The following is a 7,871-nucleotide window of genomic DNA, read 5'->3' as shown; positions in this document are numbered from 1 at the left end:
ATAATAAAGCTTTAAAAATATATTAAGAATATATTGTTAAATTCCGATTATCATCAAATATTTTTGATGTACAGTGGCAACTATTTCCTGGTTCAAGGTATAATGATTTCTCTAAATTTTAATATTTAGAGTCTTTTTAAATATAAATACTTTAAGATGACATTACTTATTTTTACTTATTGTAGTAGTAAATTGTATGGCCTTTATAGGTGACATACGGTTTATATAAAATGTAATTGTTCTTTAAAATCTTAAGGAAAAATCTGGTTTCAAACAATACAGCTTTGTCATAAGATCTCAACCAAAATGTAGAAAGGAACTAGAATAAATAAATTTGAAAAGTATTAATATATAAAAGATCAATATTAGAATTTAAAGAAAAACATAAATTAGATTGGCAAAAATTTTTATGTCTGCTAACCTCAAGTGTTTCACTGTTTTGTATTTTGATGGTAAACCAAGAAAGCTGAGATGCAGGCACTTTGACAATATGTAGTACAAATTAAAATGTGTGCTTCCTGTAGCTGGGCAATACTATATCAACATATCATCCTAAAGATACACTCACTGAGGAACATAAGGTTATACTTTGAGCTATGTTTGTTGTAACATTGTTTATAATAAGGAATTTAACATATTTTATATACATTGTGGCTTCAGCAAGCTAATACATCATTAGGATGTTTGCATTTATGTTCAAAGTGGAATTGGTCTAATGATTTCTTATATTCTCATTTTCCAGGTCTGTTATACAAGTTTCAACTATATACGTTAAAAAAATGAGTTAAGCGTACCTCCTTAAATTCCTTTTGTTAAAACAATTATATTCAATTAAGAGTAACTATTCCTTAAGGTCTGGTAAACTTAGCTATAAAATCCTACAAACTGGTACATTTGGTGAGGTGTGTGTTTCTAGACAACTGATCTATTTGAATAGTGATATATTCCATTCTCCAGTTTCTTCTGACTTAACGTGAACAATTCATCCTAGTTTTCCTGTTAGCTTTCCCAGCTTGATTTATTCATTCGTTCATTCATTCATTCATTTATTTATTTTTAGGTGAGGCAACCCTTGGTTGATTGCGAAGACCTTGTCAGCTTACAATCCCTTAGTTTTTATTTTTTACGCCTACAGCACCTGGTCTTCCTAGGTGGTCTCCCATCCAAGTACTAACCAGGCCCGACGCTGCTTAGCTTCTGAGATCAGACGAGATTGGGCTTGTTCAGGGTGGCGTGGCCATAGACTAGCTTTCCCGGCTTTAACACTGAAGTTTTCATGTCAGTCTCATGCAGACCACATACTCAGGTGTGTGTCCCAAAATATTTTGCCAATTAATTTCAAAGCCTGTCTTCAATATTAAAACTGGTAGAGCGTTAGTCTTTGGTCGACAAAATCTATGTGAAGACATTTAAGCGAACACTGTCTTTAGTCATCGGATCTGCACCCTTACTTTGAATTATCTCCATTTTTTTGTTCTTATGATAAACTATCCTTTTCTTGCTGTGTGGACTTCTCTTCTGGTGGCTCATAACAGTGGATTGGTAAATGACACATCTTTGGACATCGAAATACATGGCAACTTATGGACATAATATTTATCATCTCGCCCTGAGGAAGAGTGATATTAAAGGCAGAAAGCATAATAGAATTGTCAAAAAAAGGTTTGGACATTCATTTATTTTGGTCACTTTTCGGAAGTGCTGGTTTTCCCTGGTTGCTTTTGTATTTTTGCTGTATCTCAATAAACACAGAACCTGCCACCCACATGGCAGATGGAGAAGGGCTGGATCAAAGAGGGGGAGGTGCAGGTAAGGAAACTTGTCACTCTTTATTTTTATGTGTGTGCATGGGGTTTTTGTTTTGTTTTGTTGTTAAGGAAGCTTGGTGCTCTTTATTTTTATGTGTGTGGGGGGGGGTTGTTTTGTTTTGTTTTGTTTTGTTTTGTTTTGTTTTGTTTTTGGCAAACTTTAGATTTTTTTTTTTGCTGATTTTAGCAAGAGCAAATGGATAAGGCAGGAACAAGGGTTTTATCAATGCATTTGTTGAGATATTTGCAATACGTGCCATCAATTACCCATTTACCTGATTCTGATGACAGCACACATACTTTGATAATACTTTTCTCCCCACAATTTATTTCATAATATATGACTTTATTAATTCTACCCATAGATCCAGAACTGGGCATTCATTGAAACTTCTAATCCCTCTACCAGATTAATTGGTTCAGAGATATACATTATCCAAATGGGTCCAATTAGCTATTAGAAAAACATATTACATTTCTGATAAACTAGAATACTCAATGCATTTTTTTCTAAATTTCATAAAACAAACTTTAATCTTTTTATATTTCAACATTTTTTTTCTGAGCCAAAAAAGATTAAATCACTAATGCATAAGCAACTATTTAAAATGCAAAAATATTTTCCAGGGAGACAACGTTAGACTCTCGCGCAGGTCCGTCTTACCTGTTTCCTTTATCCCTGTGCAAACAAATGATGTAGCAAGAAAGCGACAGGATGTTTTTCTCTTTTGCAAACCTATTTGCTCCCGTGCACACACACAACACATGTGCATGTATATATAATTTGCCCACAATATCTGTAGAAGTAATTATCTTGGTGACAAGTTAATGGAGGTAACCAGCTACTGGTCAAAAATGAGAAACGACCCCATGTGAATAATGGCATAAAAATTAAAAATCGGATTTTATTTTCAATCCGTCAATTCGTTTTTCAGAAAAAGAAATTTTCTTGCCAATATTTAAAATATTTCAACCTAAGTTTTTTAGTGTTTTTAAACGTCACCACATTTAAACACGCAGCCACTGAGACTAACCTCTTAACATCTCAGCATCTTTACAACCATCAGCAGCCCTCTTGACGGCTAAGAAATGCAAGGATATGCAGGGCTTCTTATCCCCGACCCAGGCTTCACCTCAGAAGCTGTGCATTTGATTCTGGGTGATTACAGTTTGCTAAAGGCCATGAGAATGACTAGTGACAAATATCTTTTTCGCTTCATCTCACCAAGCAGCTCCAAATCAAATCACGCTGCTTCTCCCTCTCCCTCTCCCATCTCTCTCTTCGTTTCATCTGGCTGTATCTCTGTCTCCATTCCTGTTTCTCTCTCTCTCTGTTTCTCTTTCTCCCTTACTTTCTACCCGCTGTCTTCCTCCCTCGTTTCTCGTCCTGTGCCCTGCATTGGTCTTCGCTGTATCTCTCCCAGCCACGGTGGTGGCTCTGGGTCTTGGAGGTTTGGCTGGGTCTCCCAGCCAAACAATCAGAAAGATAACCTCGATTTGCCCTCGCTAACAAATCTCTTCAGAAACATCAAAGAGATGATAGTCATGGTTTGCATCAAGTTTTTATTCCTAGATTTCCTGGTCGTTAAACACACAACTCCACAGAGATCATTGACAGGGGGTATCTGAAGGATGACAGATTAACGCTTGAGGAACAAACAGCAGACTTTTAAGGAGAGAGTTCATCTGCTTCCCAATCTTGAGTAAAATTGACCCCAAATAAAACTCTAATTACAGAACAGATGCCCCAGAAAATGCCAGTCTGCACTGTCAGAAATGCATATCTGCCATGACCTAGAAAGAATAAAATACTTCAGAAATCTTCCTAACACAGCATGAGAAGCACTTAATACTGCCATCAACTAAAGAATCGCAGCCAAGATACTTAATGAAATCCGTGCAGGAATCGCAGACTTCATAAGTGATATTTCAGGAAACAAAATATGCATCGAGGTGTGATGTGCGTTTTGAGGTTCAGGGCTACGTATTGAAAGGCATTTTCACTACTATCCGTGATATTTCCTCCTGAATCTATTTTCATCAGTATTAATGTTTGTAGTATTTCACCACCTAAATTAATTCCCCGAAGGGATTAATTTTCCCGCTTTAGCGGAGAAAAAGCCAACCACACAGGCCAGCTGCACAGAAACTCAAACTTGGACAGTATCTGCAAAGTAAAGAAGTTACGAAACGTTTGGTGCGAAATAGTTTTAAACAGATCAGCGCGAAATTGACTCATGAGGTCTTCGGTCTTGGTGAGTAAGAATTCGTTTTCTAAATCATTTTTCTAAAATGCCTTCTCATTCTAGTCCCTGTACACCCTGTCCAGAGAGAAAGGAAAATGAACACTAAACAGCTGCACAGTTTAACAATATTTCATCCAAGCGATGTTGTTACCCAGTTATAACTGAACATTTTCACACTTCAACATGTCTCATCAGGGAGCCGAAAGTGTTCAACAATGAAATGCGGTAGCCATCCTGTAGGAAATGTGTCTAGAACTAAATCCAGTGACAGGGTGAACATCCTGTGGCATCAACACAGTTCCTCACTTGCGACTGGTACAGGCGGTGACATTCCCGCTGCAGACACTTGGATTATTAAGGACTATACATTTTCCTAGAGAACTCAGTCCCCTACCATGTCTTCTACATTCTATTCCAGCCTCGCACCACAGAAAACATCTGGTGGGTGTCATAGGAAAACTTAAGAGCAATTATCCATACTACAGACCTGCTATACCAATAGACAGTAAGATGGAATAGGAAGACACGTCAGGAACGAACACAAGTATATAATAAAAGGAAACGTTATAACACTGAGCATCAACCTCTTATGGCATTGGGATAATGACTTGTCCAATGATTACGTTATAATGATAGTGGGAAAATATTTTGTAGTAACCATCAGTTAAATGATTTCTGCAGAATTAATAGCATTATGAAGAATGAATCAAAGATATACGATTAAAGAAAATTATAATGTGTTTAAAAGCTATATGAATTGGAATTATTGAAAAAATAAATTTATAGGAAGAAAGTATAAAATTATATTTTTAAATATATAAAACCTTAAAAATGCATGTATACAAAAAACACTGTGAATCAACCAAACAGCAGCTGAAGAAGTTGACAACTACTGCAAAATTTTTTCAAAGCAATATATTTACTATAGAATAAATAATGCTCATTAACTATTAAATATATAATATAAATATACAAATGCATAGATAATATATATTTAATATTTTGTATAAAATATAATCAAATATCATATAAAATATCTAATATATTCATAACTTTTAGATATATTAGTTATTATATAAATATGCCATATATAATTATACACAATTAATTAAAACCATGCACTTTTAAATTAAATATACTATTTTAAAGACATAAACAATATTAAAAATATTACTTATTACCATTTAATATTTATTATTAAAAATGAAATATACTTCTAATCAGTATGAAAATACTGAAGTATCTTTAAGGAAAATGTAGAAGAGGCCATGAATAAAATAATCATTCACGTTCTTTAAACATAAGAATAAAATTGTATATTTAAAATACTTGACCATGCTACTAAGTAAATGGAAAATAGCATAATATTAACACTCTAGTGTTTATGTATTTCCAAAATAATATATGATTATAAAATAGCCATAAGGAAATGGCACAGCCGTATTCTTGTAGAAATGTGAATTTATAAAAATATTCTAAAATATTTAATTTAAAACCATTCGTTGTGCATATTTCATATAGAAATTGATCAAATAAAAGTAATAGATGTCTCCAAAGATATATGATTGAAAAATCTTCATTAAAGAGTTACATTAAAAGTTATATGTACAAGTTTTTTGAAAACCACCTAAATTTCATCAGATAGATGAAGGCATAGCTGTACTCTGGAGCGCCACACAACAAAAATTCGCATGGGAACTTTGAAAAATGCTTACGATAAATGGTAAATAAATGGAAAATGCTGATGATATAGTTGTGAGTAAACAGCAAAGTTATACACAGCCACATACATGTTTTAGAAGTCACATGTTACCAATTATCTGTAGATGTAGAACTGCGAGGTTTTTTTCGCTTCTTATTTTTCAATATTGCCTGCAATTTTCAAAATCATTATGTCTGTTATTTTGCAATAAGAAAAGAATGAAAACTTCGAACTTGTGAAAAGTAAAGAGATTCTATGCTTGGAAAGACTAGCGTTAGCTGGAGCCTAGAGTCTGTTTCCTCTCTATAGGGGATTCCTGGGGAAGAAGGAAAGGGACAGCAGGGTCAAATCTCATTGCAAAACTGCCGGTGACGGCCCCTTAATGGCACTTGGCAGTGGGCGAGTCCTACTCTATGGAATGCTCTTAGCAGAACGTTCACAGCCAATCTAGGTCGATGGGATGTTGAAAGCAGATGATCCATAGCAAAAAGGCCACTTTTGTGCAAGTGATGTATCCAGCTGACTATCACATGTTAATTTTTAAGTAAGGCAACTAGTGATGGAAGAAGAAAAGGAGCCTGCAGTGTTGGCCCGGGACTTCTCCATGACTTCGTTTTTGCATTTGCCTGTGTCCTTCGAATTAATAGTAATACTTGGTAGCAAGCTGGTAGATCTAGGATTCCTACAAGTCTGACTGGACCTGACACTCTGTGTTGTCTAATAGCGACGTTTGAAAGCCAGCAAAGGTGGGGCGTGAACTAGAGCTGCTTTGTTCTCCAGTGATTGGAAACACTAGAGAACACTCTGCACTTAGTAGAATCAAAAGATGTTTGCGTCCATTTGCTACAGCTCTGTGGCTCCCCACGTTGCCCTCCTGAGTTTTGTGCTGTTTGGAGCAGAATTCCTTTCTCGTTTCATTTTCCCCTTTCAGCCATACGTAAGTCGAGTTTGTGTACAAATGGAGAGAGAAGTGAATCATCCAGTCCCGACAAGATGCAGAGGAAAGAGGGCTGCGTGAAGGAGGCTCCATCTCTCTGCCCGGGGTCCCTTCACATCTCAGTAAGGAGCAAAGAATGGCTGCTCCCGTAGATGTGGACTCGTGTGCCGCCCTTGAAACAGTTCACAGGGGTTAAGAAATCCCGGAGCAGTATTTGTTCCTTAGTTAACAAAAGACACGTGTGCAGAGAAATTTAGCACAGCTGGCGGTTCTATGTCCTGGAGAAAGAAGCAATCATAAGTTCACAGATAAAGAACCTTTTTTTTTTTTCCTCTGAGAAGTCGAGTAATATATGTCAAGTGATGGTTGTTGCTATCAATTCGACATCAACAGGAATCCTCAATTTGAGGTGCAGTGACAAAGAAACTTTATTCAGTACGAACAGCTCAACTGGGATACAGCACAGCTACGACAACAGCAGGCTGTGGAACAGCTCAGTCACGAAGCAGCAGGGCTGAGGGACAGCAGGGCTGCGGGACAGCATGGCTGCGGGCGGCCCGGGGCCAGGCCCCTCTCTGCTAGAGGCTCTGCTCTGGCCTGCTCCGCCTGCTCCGACCCGGTGCACTCCCGCCCTGTTCTGCTCCAGCCTGCTCCAGCGAGATGTCCCGTGTTTCATCTTCCATGTTTCAGCTCCCGCCAGGGAAATGCAGCCTGAGGTCCCCAGTCCTTGTAAACGGCGGCCATCCAGCCAGAGGGGAGCTGACTTGTACAGACAGAAGTTCCCGTCCCCGGTCTCTGATTAGTCTCTCCTCAGGAAATGAGGACTCGAAATCCTCACAGCTTGCCTGGTCCGAAAAGCACTGTCCTGATTGGTCAGAATGGAGCTGCTCTGATTAGCGCGGATGCTGATGGGGTACAGCCATGCAGCTCTGATTGGATGGGGAAAGCTTCAGTTCTGTCGGTGGCTTTTGGAGCTGCTCTGATTAGCGCAGATGCTGATGGGGTACAGCCGTGCAGCTCTGATTGGACGAGGAAAGCTTCAGTTCTGTCGGAGGCTTGGCTTAAAAATTAATGCATCACCTGCACAAAAGGGGCCCTTTTGTTACAGATCGTCTGCTGTCAATAACCCGTTAACCTAGATTGACTAGACTGTCCTTGGCGTCTTTTCCACAGGCAAG

General features: G+C 37.8%; 1 pseudogene; it reads right to left on the bottom strand.

Annotated features, from left to right (window-relative positions):
- Positions 1–1,126: 1,126 nt before the first annotated feature.
- LOC112470061 lies at positions 1,127–1,245 on the bottom strand (annotated as a pseudogene).
- Positions 1,246–7,871: the final 6,626 nt, after the last annotated feature.

This window comes from Pteropus alecto, unplaced genomic scaffold (assembly GCF_000325575.1).
Source record: "Pteropus alecto unplaced genomic scaffold, ASM32557v1 scaffold189, whole genome shotgun sequence".
NCBI classification, from domain to species: Eukaryota; Metazoa; Chordata; class Mammalia; order Chiroptera; family Pteropodidae; genus Pteropus; species Pteropus alecto.
The sequence above is the reverse complement of the archived record's forward strand: the minus strand, read 5'-3'. Positions and strand labels throughout refer to the sequence as shown.